Genomic DNA, 16,055 nt, shown 5'->3' with positions numbered 1-16,055 from the left:
TCTTCCAGTCAGTCATCAAAACAATGTAAAACAGGGGTATCATACATTTATTTAATGTGAGCTCCAAAGGTATTGGGACTGTCACACATTTTTGGTTGTTCTGAATGAATCTTGAATAATGATGAGTGAGAAAGTTACATATTCACTATTGTAATGGTGTCCTGGGGGTTTGATATTTGTGCGACTCATCATTATTCACGATTCACGATTCACGATTCACGATGGCTCAGGTGGTTGTTATCCTTGATGATATTTTTGGCCTTCCTGTGACATTTGGTGCTGTAGGTGTCCTAGAGGACAGGTAGTTTGCCCCCAGTGATAAGTTGGGCAGACCGCACCACCCTCTGGAGAGCCTTGCAGTTGCAGGCGGTGTAGTTTCCGTACCAGGCGGTGATACAGCCCAAAAGGATGCTTTCAATTGTGCATCTGTAAATGTTTGTGAGGGTTTTAGGTGCCAAGCCAAATTTCCTCAGCCTCCTGAGGTTGAAGAGTTGCTGCTTCGCCTTCTTCACCACACTGTCTGCGTGGATGGACCATTTCAGATCGTCAGTGACGTGTACGCCGAGGAACTTGAACTTTTCCACCTGCTCCACTGCTGTCCCGTTGATGCGGATAGGAGCATGCTCCCTCTGCTGTTTCCTGAAGTCCACGATCAGCTCCTTTGTACAGGAGGGGACTGAGCACACACCTTTGTGGGGCCCCTGTGTTGAGGATCAGCGAAGTGGAGGTTTTGTTTCCTACCTTCCACACCAGGTGGCGGCCCATCAGGAAGTCCAGGACCCAGTCGCACAGGGCGGTGTTCAGACCCAGGGCCCTGAGCTTAATAATGAGCTTGGAGGGTGCTATGGTGTTGAAGGCTGAGCTATAGTCAATGAGCATCATTCTTACATAGGTATTCCTCTTGTCCAGATGGGATAGGGCAGTGTGCAGTGCGATGGCGATTGCATCGTCTGTGGATCTATTGGGGCGGTAAGCAAATTGGAGTGGGTCTAGGGTGTCAGTTAAGGTGGGGCGGCAGGTAGCCTAGTGGTTAGAGCATTGGGCTACTAACCGAAAGGTTGCAAGATTAAATCCCCGAGCTGATAATGTTCTTTTGCCTCTGAACAGGTCAGTTAACCCACTGTTCCAAGGACGTCATTGAAAATAAGAATTTGTTCTTAACTGACTTGCCTGGTAAAATAAATAAGGTAGAGGTAATGTGATCCTTAACTAGCCTCTCAAAGCACTTCATGATTACAGAAGTGAGTGCTACGGGGCGATAGTCATTTAGTTAAGTTACCTTTGATTTCTTGGGTACAGGAACAATGGTGGACATCTTGAAGCAAGTGTGGACAGCATATTGGGATAGGGAGAGATTGAATATGTCCGTAAACACTCTGCACATGCTCTGAGGACACGGTTAGGGATGCCGTCTGGGACAGCAGCCTTGCGAGGGTTGACACGCTTCAATGTCTTACTCACGTCAGAAGGAGAGCCCACAGTCTTTGGTAGCAGGCTGCGTTGGTGGCACTGTGTTATCCTCAAAGTGGGCGAAGAAGATGTTTAGCTTGCCCGGATACAAGACCTCTGTGTCCGCGGTGTGGCTGGTTTTCCCTTTGTAGTCCATGATTGTCTTGTGTCTGAGCCGTTGAATTGCGACTCCACTTTGTCTCAATACTGACGTTTTGTCTATCTGATTGCCTTACGGAGGGAATAACTACACTGTTTATATTCTGCCATATTCCCTGTCACCTTGCCATGGATAAACTCAGTCACCTTATCCGTGTATTTGTCAATGTTATTCTCAGAGACATATCCTAGTCCGCGTGATCAAAACAATCTTGAAGCATGGATTCCGATTGGTCAGACCAGCGTTGAATAGTCCTCAGCACGGGTACTTCCTTTTTCCTTTTTTTCCTCTCCTTCCTTTTTGAGGGAGGGCATTGGCATCTCGGAAGTTGGTGTAGTAGAGGTCGAGTGTTTTAGCAGCGTGAGTACTACAGTCAATGTGTTTATAGAACTTCAGTAGAGTTTTCCTCAAATTTGCTTTGTTAAAATCCCCAGCTTCAGTAAATGCGGCCTCAGGATATGTGGTTTCCAGTTTGCATAAAGTGCAGTGAAGTTCTTCGAGGGCCGTTGTGGTATCGGCTTGAGGGGGAGTATACAAAGCTGTGACTACTGTATAACAGTAAATTCTAAGGAGGCAGACCAAAAGGTCAGCATGAACTCCACATTTGACACATTGTGTGCAAACAATAAACGCTATAATGTGATATGTTTAAAATAATCTGCTCACTTGAATTAGTGTCTCGCACCAATGTACAGTCGTGGCCAAAAGTTTTGAGAATGACACAAATATTAATTTTCACAAAGTCTGCTGCCTCAGTTTGTATGATGGCAATTTGCATATACTCCAGAATGTTATGAAGAGTGATCAGATGAATTGCAATTAATTGCAAAGTCCCTATTTGCCATGCAAATGAACTAAATCCCCCCAAAACTTTTCCACTGCATTTCATCCCTGCCACAAAAGGACCAGCTGACATCATGTCAGTGATTCTCTCGTTAACACAGGTGTGAGTGTTGACAAGGCTGGAGATCACTCTGTCATGCTGATTGAGTTCGAATAACAGACTGGAAGCTTCAAAAGGAGGGTGGTGCTTGGAATCATTGTTCTTTCTCTGTCAACCATGGTTACCTGGAAGGAAACACGTGCCGTCATCATTGCTTTGTACAAAATGGGCTTCACAGGCAAGGATATTGCTGCCAGTAAGACTGCACCTAAATCAACCATTTATCGGATCATCAAGAATTTCAAGGAGAGCGGTTCAATTGTTGTGAAGAAGGCTTCAGGGCGCCCAAGAAAGTCCAGCAAGCGCCAGGACCATCTCCTAAAGTTGATTCAGCTGCGGGATCGGGACACCACCAGTACAGCGCTTGCTCAGGAATGGCAGCAGATAGGTGTGAGTGCATCTGCACACACAGTGAGGGTGCATCTGCACACACAGTGAGGCAAAGACTTTTGGAGGATGGCCTGGTGTCAAGAAGGGCAGCAAAGAAGCCACTTCTCTCCAGGAAAAACATCAGGGAAGGACTGATATTCTGCAAAAGGTACAGGGATTGGACTGCTGAGGACCGGGGTAAAGTCATTTTCTCTGATGAATCCCCTTTCAGATTGTTTGGGGCATCCGGAAAAAATCTTGTCCGGAGAAGACAAGGTGAGCGCTACCATCAGTCCTGTGTCATGCCAACAGTAAAGCATCCTGAGACCATTCAAGTGTGGGGTTGCTTCTCAGCCAAGGGAGTGGGCTCACTCACAATTTTGCCTAAGAACACAGCCATGAATAAAGAATGGTACCAACACATCCTCCGAGAGCAACTTCTCCCAACCATCCAGGAACAGTTTGGTGACAAACAATGCCTTTTCCAGCATGATGGAGCACCTTGCCATAAGGCAAAAGTGATCACTAAGTGGCTCGGGGAACAAAACATTGATATTTTGGGTCCATGCCAGGAAACTCCCCAGACCTTAATCCCATTGAGAACTTGTGGTCAATCCTCAAGAGGCGGGTGGACAAACAAAACCCCACAAATTCTGACAAACTCCAAGCATTGATTATGCAAGAATGGGCTGCCATCAGTCAGGATGTGGCCCAGAAGTTAATTGACAGCATGCCAGGACCGATTGCAGAGGTCTTGAAAAAGAAGTGTCAACACTGCAAATATTGACTCTTTGCATCAACTTCATGTAATTGTCAATAAAAGCCTTTGACACTTATGAAATGTATATTTGTGTCATTCTCAAAACGTTTGGCCACGACAATTATTTCTCTCCAAAAGGTGGACTTTTAGCTTACTTTATAGGGAGAAACATTTTAATTTAAATAGTCAATGTTTTTTTCATGATGCTCTTCTTCAGTTTAGGACCAAACCTGGGTTGAAACCAGTTGCTCTCATCTGTGTGCTTACTATACATTATCTACAATGACCTTTTTAAATTGACCACTTTTTCCTTTATTGGCAACCCGATTGGGTACTTTTCCTCTATTTTGCAACCAGATCCGGTAAGGAAACCATTCACCTTCCATAATAATGATAGTGCATTTTTGTGTTTCCCTTTTTGTTAAGAAATGCCTCACCACCAATCATACTGACAAATATGATACACAAGTAGGATAACTAAATACATATTTTGACCACATTTGTCAGTATGAGTGGGCATTATTCTGTTGCGGGATTTTCCACAGCCTACAGAATGAAAGAATGACCTCGTACCACCACAGTCAATGTTTAGTTAGTCATACAGGTGTATGTATGGTAGCTAGGGAGTAGCTGTTATAGACTGCTTATAATAGACCGGAGTCACCTTTCTCCCTCATGCACTGTTCCCTCCCTCCTCTCTTTCTCTCTTAATCAAGAGGTCGGCACAGTCAAGGCCAGATAAGTCTACATCTATTAACCGATAGAGCAGACAGGCCGGTTCCTCAAAGCCCTTAGCTCGAAGACCGTCCAGCTTCTATCGCAGGACAGTGTTACCACGGAGACCATGTTTGGAGAACGCTGGCGATAGATAGCAGCGGTGTCTATCTAATAATAATTTGCCATTACCTGCGCTGGATGTTTCGATTATGCTGTAAACAGCGTGGCTGGCTGTAGTCGATAGGAGGTCGGAGCTACAGAGGGAGGAATAAAGTAAAGAAGATCCAGACTCAATTTTCGCACCTGGCAGGATATCCATGGTGGAATGAGGTGAGCTTTATTTCTCTTTATTTCTATTTTGGCTACTTCAAAAAGTATCTACAATAAATTCAAGTTAAATTAGTTTTTCCATCTTATACACATGATATATTGTAAGCCTACATGGAGTACACAGTTCACAGTTCACACAGTTCACCTCTCGACAATGCAACATCAATAGACAAAATAAGTAAGTGAACGCAAAGGGCAGTAAAAATAAAAACTCAATTAAGTAAAAAATAGTATAGTAGCAAAAATATAATACAGAAGGCACTCAAACGAATTGAAGTTGGATATTTACAAGACTGGGAAATTGTGCAATAGATACGCAATACCAATAATAAATAAATAAATGTGCAGTAATAATAAATAGTATTTGCGTGTGTGTGCACGTGTGAGTAGCCGTGGGAAGTAAAGTTTTGGGGAGAGGGTGCTGAGATTTTTTAAATATATTTTATCTTTAAATTGTTTTATTCTGATTTTTTTAGGGGGCACCCTCAGCACCCATACTTCCCACAGCTATGTACAATATCAGTCAAAAGTTTGGACACACTTACTCATTCAAGGGTTTTTCTTTATTTTTTACTATTTTCTACATTGTAGAATAATAGTGAAGACATCAAAACTATGAAATAACACACATGGAATCATGTGTTAAACAAATCAAAATATATTTTATATTTCAGATTCTTCAAAGTAGCGACCATTTGCCTTGATGACAGCTTTGCATACTCTTGGCATTATCTCAAACAGCTTCATGAGGTAATCACCTGGAATGCATTTCAATTAACAGGTGTGCCTTGTTAAAAGTTAATTTGTGGAATTTTTTCCTTCTTAATGCGTTGGAGCCAATCAGTTGTGTTGTGACAAGGTAGGGTTTGAATACAGATGATAACCCTATTTGGTAAAAGACCAAATCCGTATTATGTCAAGAACAGCTCCAATAAGCAAAGAGAAATAAACAGTCCATCGTTACTTAAAGACATGAAGGTCAGTCAATGCAGAACATTTCAAGAACTTTGAAAGTTGCTTCAAGCGCAGTCACAAAAGCCATCAAACACTTTGATGAAACTGGCTCTCATGAGGACCGCCACAGGAAAAGAAGACCCAGAGTTACCTCGGCTGCAGGAACCATAAATCTCAAATTTGGACTCATCATACCAAAGTACAGATTTCCACTGGTCTACTGTCTATTGCTCGTGTTTCTTGGACCAATCAAGTCTGTTCTTATTATTGGTGTCCTTAAGTAGTGGCTTCTTTGCAGCAATTTGACCATGAAGGCCTGATTCATGCAGTCTCCTCTGAAAAGTTGATGTTGAGATGTGTCTGTTATTTGAACTCTGTGAAGCTTTTATTTGGGTTGCAATTTCTCCCGCCTCAGAAATTGCAACCCAAATAAAAGCTTCACAGAGTTCAAATAACAGACACATCTCAACATCAACTTTTCAGAGGAGACTGCATGAATCAGGCCTTCGTGGTCAAATTGCTGCAAAGAAGCCACTACTTAAGGACACCAATAATAAGAAGAGACTCCTCAACCCAATTGAGATAGTTTGGGATGAGTTGGACCGCAAAGTGAAGGAAAAGCAGCCAACAAGTGCTCAGCATATGTGGAAACTCCTTCAAGACTGCTGGAAAAGCATTTCAGGTGACTACCTCATGAAGCTGGTTGAGAGAATGCCAAGACAAGAGTGTTCAAAGCTGTCATCAAGGCAAAGGGTGGCTACTTTGAAGAATCTCAAATATTAGATATATGTGACCTGATTCGGGAAACTAGGAGTATGTTGCAAGTCACGACTTCACAGGAGAGCCTTTTGAACGTTTTTTTTATTTGTATTTTTTTAATCAAAATGCAGAAATGACTTCTCGAACATGTGAACTTTCATGTGCCTTAATTTCAAACTTCTATATCATCTGTAAATACGAATAAAATTGTTACGTTACGAGTCTAGTTGGTTTAGCCACAGAAAAAGAGGGCAACCTTCCCGCTAGACATGATTGGCTGAGATAATGAGTGGGCTGGACATGCCAAGAGATGAGTTTGGATTGGTCTACGTTGTTGCATCTTGTGTCTATGAAATGAGCTGCTTGTAATGCGTAGATAATCCTTTCTACTTCAGTTTTTTCAAATGATATTATGCTAGCCATGGAGAACTGCAAATATGTTGCTACTGCTCTCAATAACATTGCTGCCATGAATTTATCAGGTGCTATCGACTAAGGTCAGTGGGAAAAAGTTGTGGTGGACTACTTTCTGGATGACAATCGTGCCATGCAATGCTGACTCTCTCTCACTCTGAAAATAACACATTTTGAAATCAGTGGAGCAAAACGGGCCAAACAAGCTGTGCAAACTAAACGGAAACAACACAGGAAGTTTTATAAAAGGAGTTGAAGTCTGCCGTGAATCTTTCATCCATGTATACAGGTAAGAATCTAGCTACAGATTTAGATATTAAAAGTTTCTAATTTTGTCAGAAAGTTGTTTTCATTGCAAGCTAAAGCGTACTGTTAGCTAGCCAGCTGGAGTTCGATGGATGGCTTGCTAACTAACAATGAACCTAACATTATTTGGTAAACTTTAGCTTGCCATGACAATCGGTTTGTATTGCTAGTAACGTTGCTTTATGGATTGGGAATATCGTACATTTTTTAGCTAGCTAGCTACCGTTAACGTGACATGTCTAAACAAAGGAGCCCAAGTTAAAGCTTGCTGTTAGCTAGCTAATGTTAGCTGAGGTTAGGTGGCTGGCTTGCTAGCTAACATTAATTTATGTGTATGAAGTGTGTGTAATGTCAGTGATGTTTCCTCAGAATGCCATTTCGCATTTCTAGTTATAGCCTAATGTTAGCTAGCTAACATTGAACTTATTGATGAACTTTAGCTAGCTATGACAATCGGTTTGTATTGCTATTTAAAGCTGGTTGTTAGCTAGCCAGCTGATGTTGGATGGCTGGCTAGTTACAATAGCATAACATTACTGTGTGTAGTGATGTTATCTCAGAATGCCATTTCGCATCTCTTGTATAATAATGCTAAAATGTCTGTATCTGGAATTCAACATTAATCAGTAGAACACGCCTGACTCTAATCCACCAGTCATACAGTCATCAAAAAGAGAGTTGGCCCAAGCAGTGCAGTCATCAACTATATGCATTGTTTCTTCACCAACTATGGAGTTGGGAAAACCCATGTGGACCTGAATTGTGATAACTGCAGTGATCAAAACAAGAACAAGTTTGTGCTCTGGTATCGTGACTGGTGGACCATGCACAAGCTCCACCACAATCTGGACCTTCATTTCCTGATCACAGGCCACATCAGATTTGCCACTGACTGGTGCTTCGGCCTCATCAAGCTCAGTTGTCCTGAGTCTGCACAACTCTGCCAGGACCTAGGATCAAGAGAGACAGTCAAGTGTTTTAGTACTACATCTCTTGACACAATGATGAAAATAATCATGGCCTCTAAACCTTCAAGCTGCATACTGGACCCTATTCCAACTAAACTACTGAAAGAGCTGCTTCCTGTGCTTGGCTCTCCTATGTTGAACATAATAAACGGCTCTCTATCCACCGGATGTGTACCAAACTCACTAAAAGTGGCAGTAATAAAGCCTCTCTTGAAAAAGCCAAACCTTGACCCAGAAAATATAAAAAACTATCGGCCTATATCGAATCTTCCATTCCTCTCAAAATGTTTAGAAAAAGCTGTTGCGCAGCAACTCGCTGCCTTCCTAAAGACAAACAATGTATACAAAATGCTTCAGTCTGGTTTCAGACCCCATCATAGCACCAAGAAAGGACTTGTGAAGGTGGTAAATTACCTTTTAATGGCATCAGACCGAGGCTCTGCATCTGTCCTCGTGCTCCTAGACCTTAGTGCTGCTTTTGATACCAACGATCACCACATTCTTTTGGAGAGATTGGAAACCCAATTTGGTCTACACGGACAAGTTCTGGCCTGGTTTAGATCTTATCTGGCGGAAAGATATCAGTTTGTCTCTGTGAATGGTTTGTCCTCTGACAAATCAACTGTACATTTCGGTGTTCCTCAAGGTTCCATTTTAGGGCCGCTATTGTTTTCACTATATATTTTACCTCTTGGGGATGTCATTTGAAAACATAATGTTAACTTTCACTGCTATGCGGATGACACACAGCTATACATTTCAATGAAACATGATGAAGCCCCAAAATGGCCCTCGCTAGAAGCCTGTTTTTCAGACATAAGGAAGTGGATGGCTGCAAACTTTCTACTTTTAAACTCTGACAAAACAGAGATGCTTGTTCTAGGTCCCAAGAAACAAAGAGATCTTCTGTTGAATCTGACAATTAATCTTAATGGTTGTACAACCGTCTCAAAGAAAACTGTGAAGGACCTCGGCGTTACTCTGGACCCTGATCTCTCTTTTGACGAACATATCAAGACTGTTTCAAGGACAAGGCTTTTTCCCATCTACGTAATATTGCAAAAATCAGAAACTTTCTGACCAAAAATGATGCAGAAAAATTAATCCATGCTTTTGTTACTTCTAGGTTAGACTACTACAATGCTCTACTTTCCGGCTACCCGGATAAAGCACTAAATAAACTTCAATTAGTGCTAAATACAGCTGCTAGAATCCTGACTAGAACCAAAAAAATTGATTATATTACTCCAGTGCTAGCCTCCCTACACTGGCTTCCTGATAAGGCAAGGGCTGATTTCAAGGTTCTACTGCTAACCTACAAAGCATTACATGGGCTTGCTCCTACCTATCTCTCTGATTTGATCCTGCCGTACATACCTACACGTAAGCTACGGTCACAAGACGCAGGCCTCCTAATTGTCCCTAGAATTTCTAAGCAAACAGCTGAAGGCAGGGCTTTCTCCTATAGAGCTCCATTTTTATGGAATGGTCTGCCTCCCCATATGAGAGACACAGACTCGGTCTCAACCTTTAAGTCTTTACTGAAGACTCATCTCTTCAGTGGGTCATATGATTGAGTGTAGTCTGGCCCAGGAGTGTGAAGTTGAACGGAAAGGCTCTGGAGCAACGAACCGCCCTTGCTGTCTCTGCCTGGCTGGTTCCCCTCTTTCCACTGGGATTCTTTGCCTCTAACCCTATTATAGGGGCTGAGTCACTGGCTTACTGGTGCTCTTTCATGCCGTCCCTAGGAGGGGTGCGTCACTTGAGTGGGTTGAGTCACTGATGTTACCTTCCTGTCTGGGTTGGCGCCCCCCCTTGGGGTGTGCCGTGGCGGAGATCTTTGTGGGCTATACTCTGCCTTGTTTCAGGATGGTAAGTTGGTGGTTGAAGATATCCCTCTAGTGGTGTGGGGTCTGTGCTTTGGCAAAGTGGGTGGGGTTATATCCTTCCTGTTTGGCCCTGTCCGGGGGTATCATCGGATGGGGCCACAGTGTCTCCTGACCCCTCTTGTCTCAGCCTCCAGTATTTATGCTGCAGTAGTTTATGTGTCTGGGGGCTAGGGTCAGTTTGTTATATCTGCAGTACTTCTCCTGTCTTATCCGGTGTCCTGTGTGAATTTAAGTATGGATTCTCTAATTAACTCTCTTTCTCTCTTTCATTCTCTCTCTCGGAGGACCTGAGGCCTAGGACCATGCCTCAGGACTACCTGGCATGATGACTCCTTGCTGTCCCCAGTCCACCTGGCCATGCTGCTGCTCCAGTTTCAACTGTTCTGCCTGTGGCTATGGAATCCTGACCTGTTCACCGGAAGTGCTATCTGGCCCAGACCTGCTGTTTTCAACTCTCTAGAGACAGCAGAAGTGGTAGAGATACTCTTAATGATCGGCTATGAAAAGCCAACTGACATTTACTCCTGAGGTGCTGACTTTCAGTACCTTCGACAACTACTGTGATTATTATTATTTGACCATGCTGGTCATTTATGAACATTTGAACATCTTGGCCATGTTCTGTTATAATCTCCACTTGGCACAGCCAGAAGAGGACTGGCCACCCCTCATAGCCTGGTTCCTCTCTAGGTTTCTTCCTAGGTTTTGGCCGTTCTAAGGAGTTTTTCCTAGCCACTGTGCTTCTACACCTGCATTGCTTGCCGTTTGGGGTTTTAGGCTGGGTTTCTGTACAGCACTTTGAGATATCAGCTGATGTACGAAGGGCTATATAAATACATTTGATTTGATTTGATCAAGCAGCACTTCAGAAAGACCAGAGTGAACACTTTGTCTGAGATTGCTGGTGTTGTGAAAGACATCACTGTGACAGGATTTTTAAATTTGAACCTTATTTAACTAGGCAAGTCAGTTAAGAACAAATTCTTATTTACAATGAAGGCCTAGGAACAGTGGGTTAGCTGCTTTGTTCAGGGGCAGACCGACAGATTGTTACATTGTCAGCTCGAGGATTCGATCTAGCAACCTTTCGGTTACTGGCCCAACGCTCTAATCACTAGGCTACCTGCTGCTCCTAGGATGGTACGGTGCTGGTGGAAAGCTATGGCTGACAACAACACCTGACTCTGTACTTCAGGCCACTGCCAGCACTTCAGGTAAAATAATGTTTTCTTTGTATGAGGTCATTCTTATCTAAACTTGGGAGGTGAATTGATGTTATGCAAGGTTGTAATGTCTTCTCATTTTTTGTTATTTCCTGTTTTACAGCTTTGATGCTCTGGAGTCTGGTGTTGTCACCGAGAAGCATTCAGACTGTCTGGACCAGGATTCGGCTGCTGCCCAACGCTGACATCCTTCCTCCCATAGATGGTCTACCTGTAAAAGCACCACCTGGACTGGACACAACTAGACAAACTATCTTTTTAACAAGTTCGGGGAGTTTTGCGACAAAGAGGCTATGGACATCACATGAACTGCACTGCAAGTCAATAGCAGGACAGAAACAGGCTCCCCGAATATAGATTCCCTTGTTCGTGCGTGGTTTGGACGGACCAGTCATCAGCACTATCTGCAGTGCCTCTATTCACATGACTCTCTCCTAACACACGCCATACGTTGCTGCAACTTTTAAAAAAATATCCTGCTGTTCAGCCACTTTACCCCTGTTTGTATGCAAAAACTACCTCGTCTATCACTGATATCGTTATTGATATTGTTCTTGTTCATACTGTATATTTAATTTATGTTAACACTATCTATTTCTGATATTGCTACCATTTGGCTGTACTGTTTACACCTTCTGTAGAGACCATCCACTTTTGTGACACACCACAACAATATCATGTGACCGTATCAAGTGTCCTCCACTTAAATATATGGCGCCATGCATCTGTTTATGTACTGTACATGTGCACCTCACTCAGGTTTCAACTCAGGTTGCATGGCCTACTATGTGATAAGTGCATGTGTAACAGTATATAAAGTATGCTAATGTATTTGGGCAGTGGTGTAACAGTACTTTAAAGTACTACTTTTTATGGTATCTGTACATTACTTTACTATTTATATTTTTTATAACTTTTACTTCACTACAATCGTATAGAAACAAATGTGCTTTTAACTCCATACATTTGACTTGACACCCAAAAGTACTCTTTACATTTTGACAGGAAAATTGCCAATTCAAACACTTATCAAGAGAACATCCCTGGTCATCCATATTGCCTCTGATCTGGCAGACTCACTAAACACAAATGCTTCGTTTGTAAATGATGTCTGAGTGTGCCCCTGGCTATCCATCGATTAAAAAACAATAACATTGTGCCGTCTAGGTTGCTTAATATAAGGAAGTTGAAATGGTTTATATTTTTACTTTTACTTTTGATACTTAAATACATTGTGCCTCTGGCTATCCGTCAATACATTATTTTTTTTAATACAATTGTGCCGTCTGGTTTAATATAATGAATTTGAAATGATTTATACTTTTACTCAAGTATGACAACTTTTTCCACAACTGGATGTGGCTGGTGGTTATAGCATTTCTTTCACATGACCCATCAATTTAGACAAGTGTGTCTGGGTAAGCATCATCTAATATTTATAACATATTTTTTATCTGGACCCTTTCTGTTTACCTGGAATTTTTCCTTATCGTAGGCTACTACAACTTTTAGTCCTTAGCACCTGACCTTATATGAATCCTTAAAGAGATGGGTGGGGCTAATGCTTAGGGAGTCTTTTCAGACTCCCTAAATTCTATCAGCATATCGATTGTGCTACCAGGGCTGGTAAAACCCTAGATCATTGTTATTCTAACTTCAGCGACGCATATAAGGCCCTCCCCCGCCCTCCTTTCGGAAAAGCTGACCACGACTCCATTTTGTTGCTCCCTGCCTATAGACAGAGACTAAAACAGGAAGCTCCTGCGCTCAGGTCTGTTCAACGCTGGTCCGACCAATCTGATTACACGCTTCAAGATTGCTTCGATCACGTGGATTGGGATATGTTCCGCATTGCGTCAAACAACAACATTGACGAATACTCTGATTCGGTTAGCGAGTTTATTAGCAAGTGCATCGGCGATGTCGTACCCACAGCAACTATTAAAACATTCCCAAACCAGAAACCGTGGATTGATGGCAGCATTCGTGTGAAACTGAAAGCGCGAACCACTGCTTTTAACCAGGGCAAGGTGACCGGAAACATGACCGAATAAAAACAGTGTAGCTATTCCCTCCGCAAGGCAATCAAATCAAATGTATTTATATAGCCATTCGTACATCAGCTGATATCTCAAAGTGCTGTACAGAAACCCAGAAACCCCAAACAGCAAGCAATGCAGGTGTAGAAGCACGATGGCTAGGAAAAACTCCCTAGAAAGGCCAAAACCTAGGAAGAAACCTAGAGAGGAACCAGGCTATGTGGGGTGGCCAGTCCTCTTCTGGCTGTGCCGGGTGGAGATTATAACAGAACAGTTGAAACTGGAGCAGCAGCACGGCCAGGTGGACTGGGGACAGCAAGGAGTCATCATGTCAGGTAGTCCTGAGGCATGGTCCTAGGGCTCAGGTCCTCCGAGAGAGAGAAAGATAGAGAGAAAGAGAGAATTAGAGAGAGCACACTTAAATTCACACAGGACACCGAATAGGACAGGAGAAGTACTCCAGATATAACAAACTGACCATAGCCCCCCGACACATAAACTACTGCAGCATAAATACTGGAGGCTGAGACAGGAGGGGTCAGGAGACACTGTGGCCCCATCCGAGGACACCCCAGACAGGGCCAAACAGGAAGGATATAATCCCACCCACTTTGCCAAAGCACAGCCCCCACACCACTAGAGGGATATCTTCAACCACCAACTTACCATCCTGAGACAAGGTTGAGTATAGCCCACAAAGATCTCCGCCACGGCACAACCCAAGGGGGGCGCCAACCCAGACAGGATGATCACATCAGTGACTCAACCTACTCAGGTGACACACCCCTCCCAGGGACGGTATGAGAGAGCCCCAGTAAGCCAGTGACTCAGCCCCTCTAATAGGGTTAGAGGCAGAGAATCCCAGTGGAAAGAGGGGAACCGGCCAGGCAGAGACAGCAAGGGTGGTTCGTTGCTCCAGAGCCTTTCCGTTCACCTTCCCGCTCCTGGGCCAGACTACACTCAATCATATGACCCACTAAAGAGATGAGTCTTCAGTAAAGACTTAAAGGTTGAGACCGAGTTTGCGTCTCTGACATGGGTAGGCAGACCGTTCCATAAAAATTGAGCTCTAAAGGAGAAAGCCCTGCCTCCAGCTGTTTGTTTAGAAATTCTAGGGACAATTAGGAGGCCTGCGTCTTGTGACCGTAGCGTACGTGTAGGTATGTACGGCAGGACCAAATCAGAGAGATGGGTAGGAGCAAGCCCATGTAATGCTTTGTAGGTTAGCAGTAAAACCTTGAAATCAGCCCTTGCTTTGACAGGAAGCCAGTGAAGGGAGGCTAGCAATGGAGTAATGTGATCAAATTTTTCGGTTCTAGCCAGGATTCTAGCAGCCGTATTTAGCACTAACTGAAGTTTATTTAGTGCTTTATCCGGGGAGCCGGAAAGTAGAGCATTGCAGTAGTCTAACCTAGAAGTGACAAAAGCATGGATTAATTTTTCTGCATCATTTTTGGACAGAAAGTCTCTGATTTTTGCAATGTTACGTAGATGGAAAAAAGCTGTCCTTGAAATGGTCTTATCCCAGTCTGCTGTTCCCAGATGCTTCAAGAGGGCCACCATTGTTCCTGTTCCCAAGAAAGCTAAGGTAACTGAGCTAAATGACTACCGCCCCATAGCACTCACTTCCATCATCATGAAGTGATTTGAGGGACTAGTCAAGGACCATATCACCTCCACCCTACCCGACACCCTAGACCCACTCCAATTTGCTTACCGCCCCAATAGCTCTACAGATGACGCAATCGCAACCACACTGCACACTGCCCTAACCCATCTGGACAAGAGGAATACCTACGTGAGAATGCTGTTCATCGACTACAACTTAGCATTTAACACCATAATACCCTCCAAACTTATCATCAAGCTCGAGACCCTGGGTCTCGCCCCAGCCCTGTGCGACTGGGTACTGGAAATCCTACAATGTGATTTTCTGGATTTTTTTTCTCTCATTTTGTCTGTCATAGTTGAAGTCTGCCTATGATGAAAATTACAGGCCTCTCATCTTTTTAAGTAGGAGAACTTGCACAATTGGTGGCTGACTAAATACTTTTTTGCCCCACTGTATATACTGTACTTGATACCATCTACTGCATCTTACCTATGCCGTTCTGTACCATCACTCATTCATATATCTTTATGTACATATTCTTCATCCCTTTACACTTGTGTGTATAAGGTAGTTGTTGCGAAATTGTTAGGTTAGATTACTCGTTGGTTATTTCTGCATTGTCGGACCTGGAAGCCCAAGCATTTCGCTACACACGCATTAACATCTGCTAACCATGTGTATGTGACAAGTACAATTTGATTTGAGGGCGTGAACAATGTTGAATGGGTGGAGACAAAGGAGAGCTCTCTAGTAGGTACCGAAACAAGTCCCTTTTCTCAAAAGGGAGTTTACAAGTGTATCAACTTTCAAAGCAGAATTACTTTCCCATTGTTCCTCCAACATGCTGCAAATGATACACCATTTTGTAGCTCTCTACTTTTATCCAATGTAAAAAAAAACAGAAATTCAAATGTTGCTACATAAGACTGAATCCAGGTGGTGAGTCACATATTGTGATTTGTTTAACACTTTTATTTGGTTACTACGTGTGGTTACTACGTTACTATGTGTTATTTCACAATTTCTATGTGTACACTATTAATCTACAATGTAGAAACAGTGAAAATAAAGACAAAACCCTTGAGTGGTACTGTATGTGTGTGAGTTTGAGCTTATGTGTAAGCATGTGTGTGGTAAGGTGCAGAGTCAGTGCTCTAGCGGTT

The sequence above is a fragment of the Oncorhynchus tshawytscha genome, linkage group LG03 (genome assembly GCF_018296145.1).
Source record: "Oncorhynchus tshawytscha isolate Ot180627B linkage group LG03, Otsh_v2.0, whole genome shotgun sequence".
In the NCBI taxonomy this organism is placed as follows: Eukaryota; Metazoa; Chordata; class Actinopteri; order Salmoniformes; family Salmonidae; genus Oncorhynchus; species Oncorhynchus tshawytscha.
Note: the sequence above shows the minus strand (reverse complement) of the source record.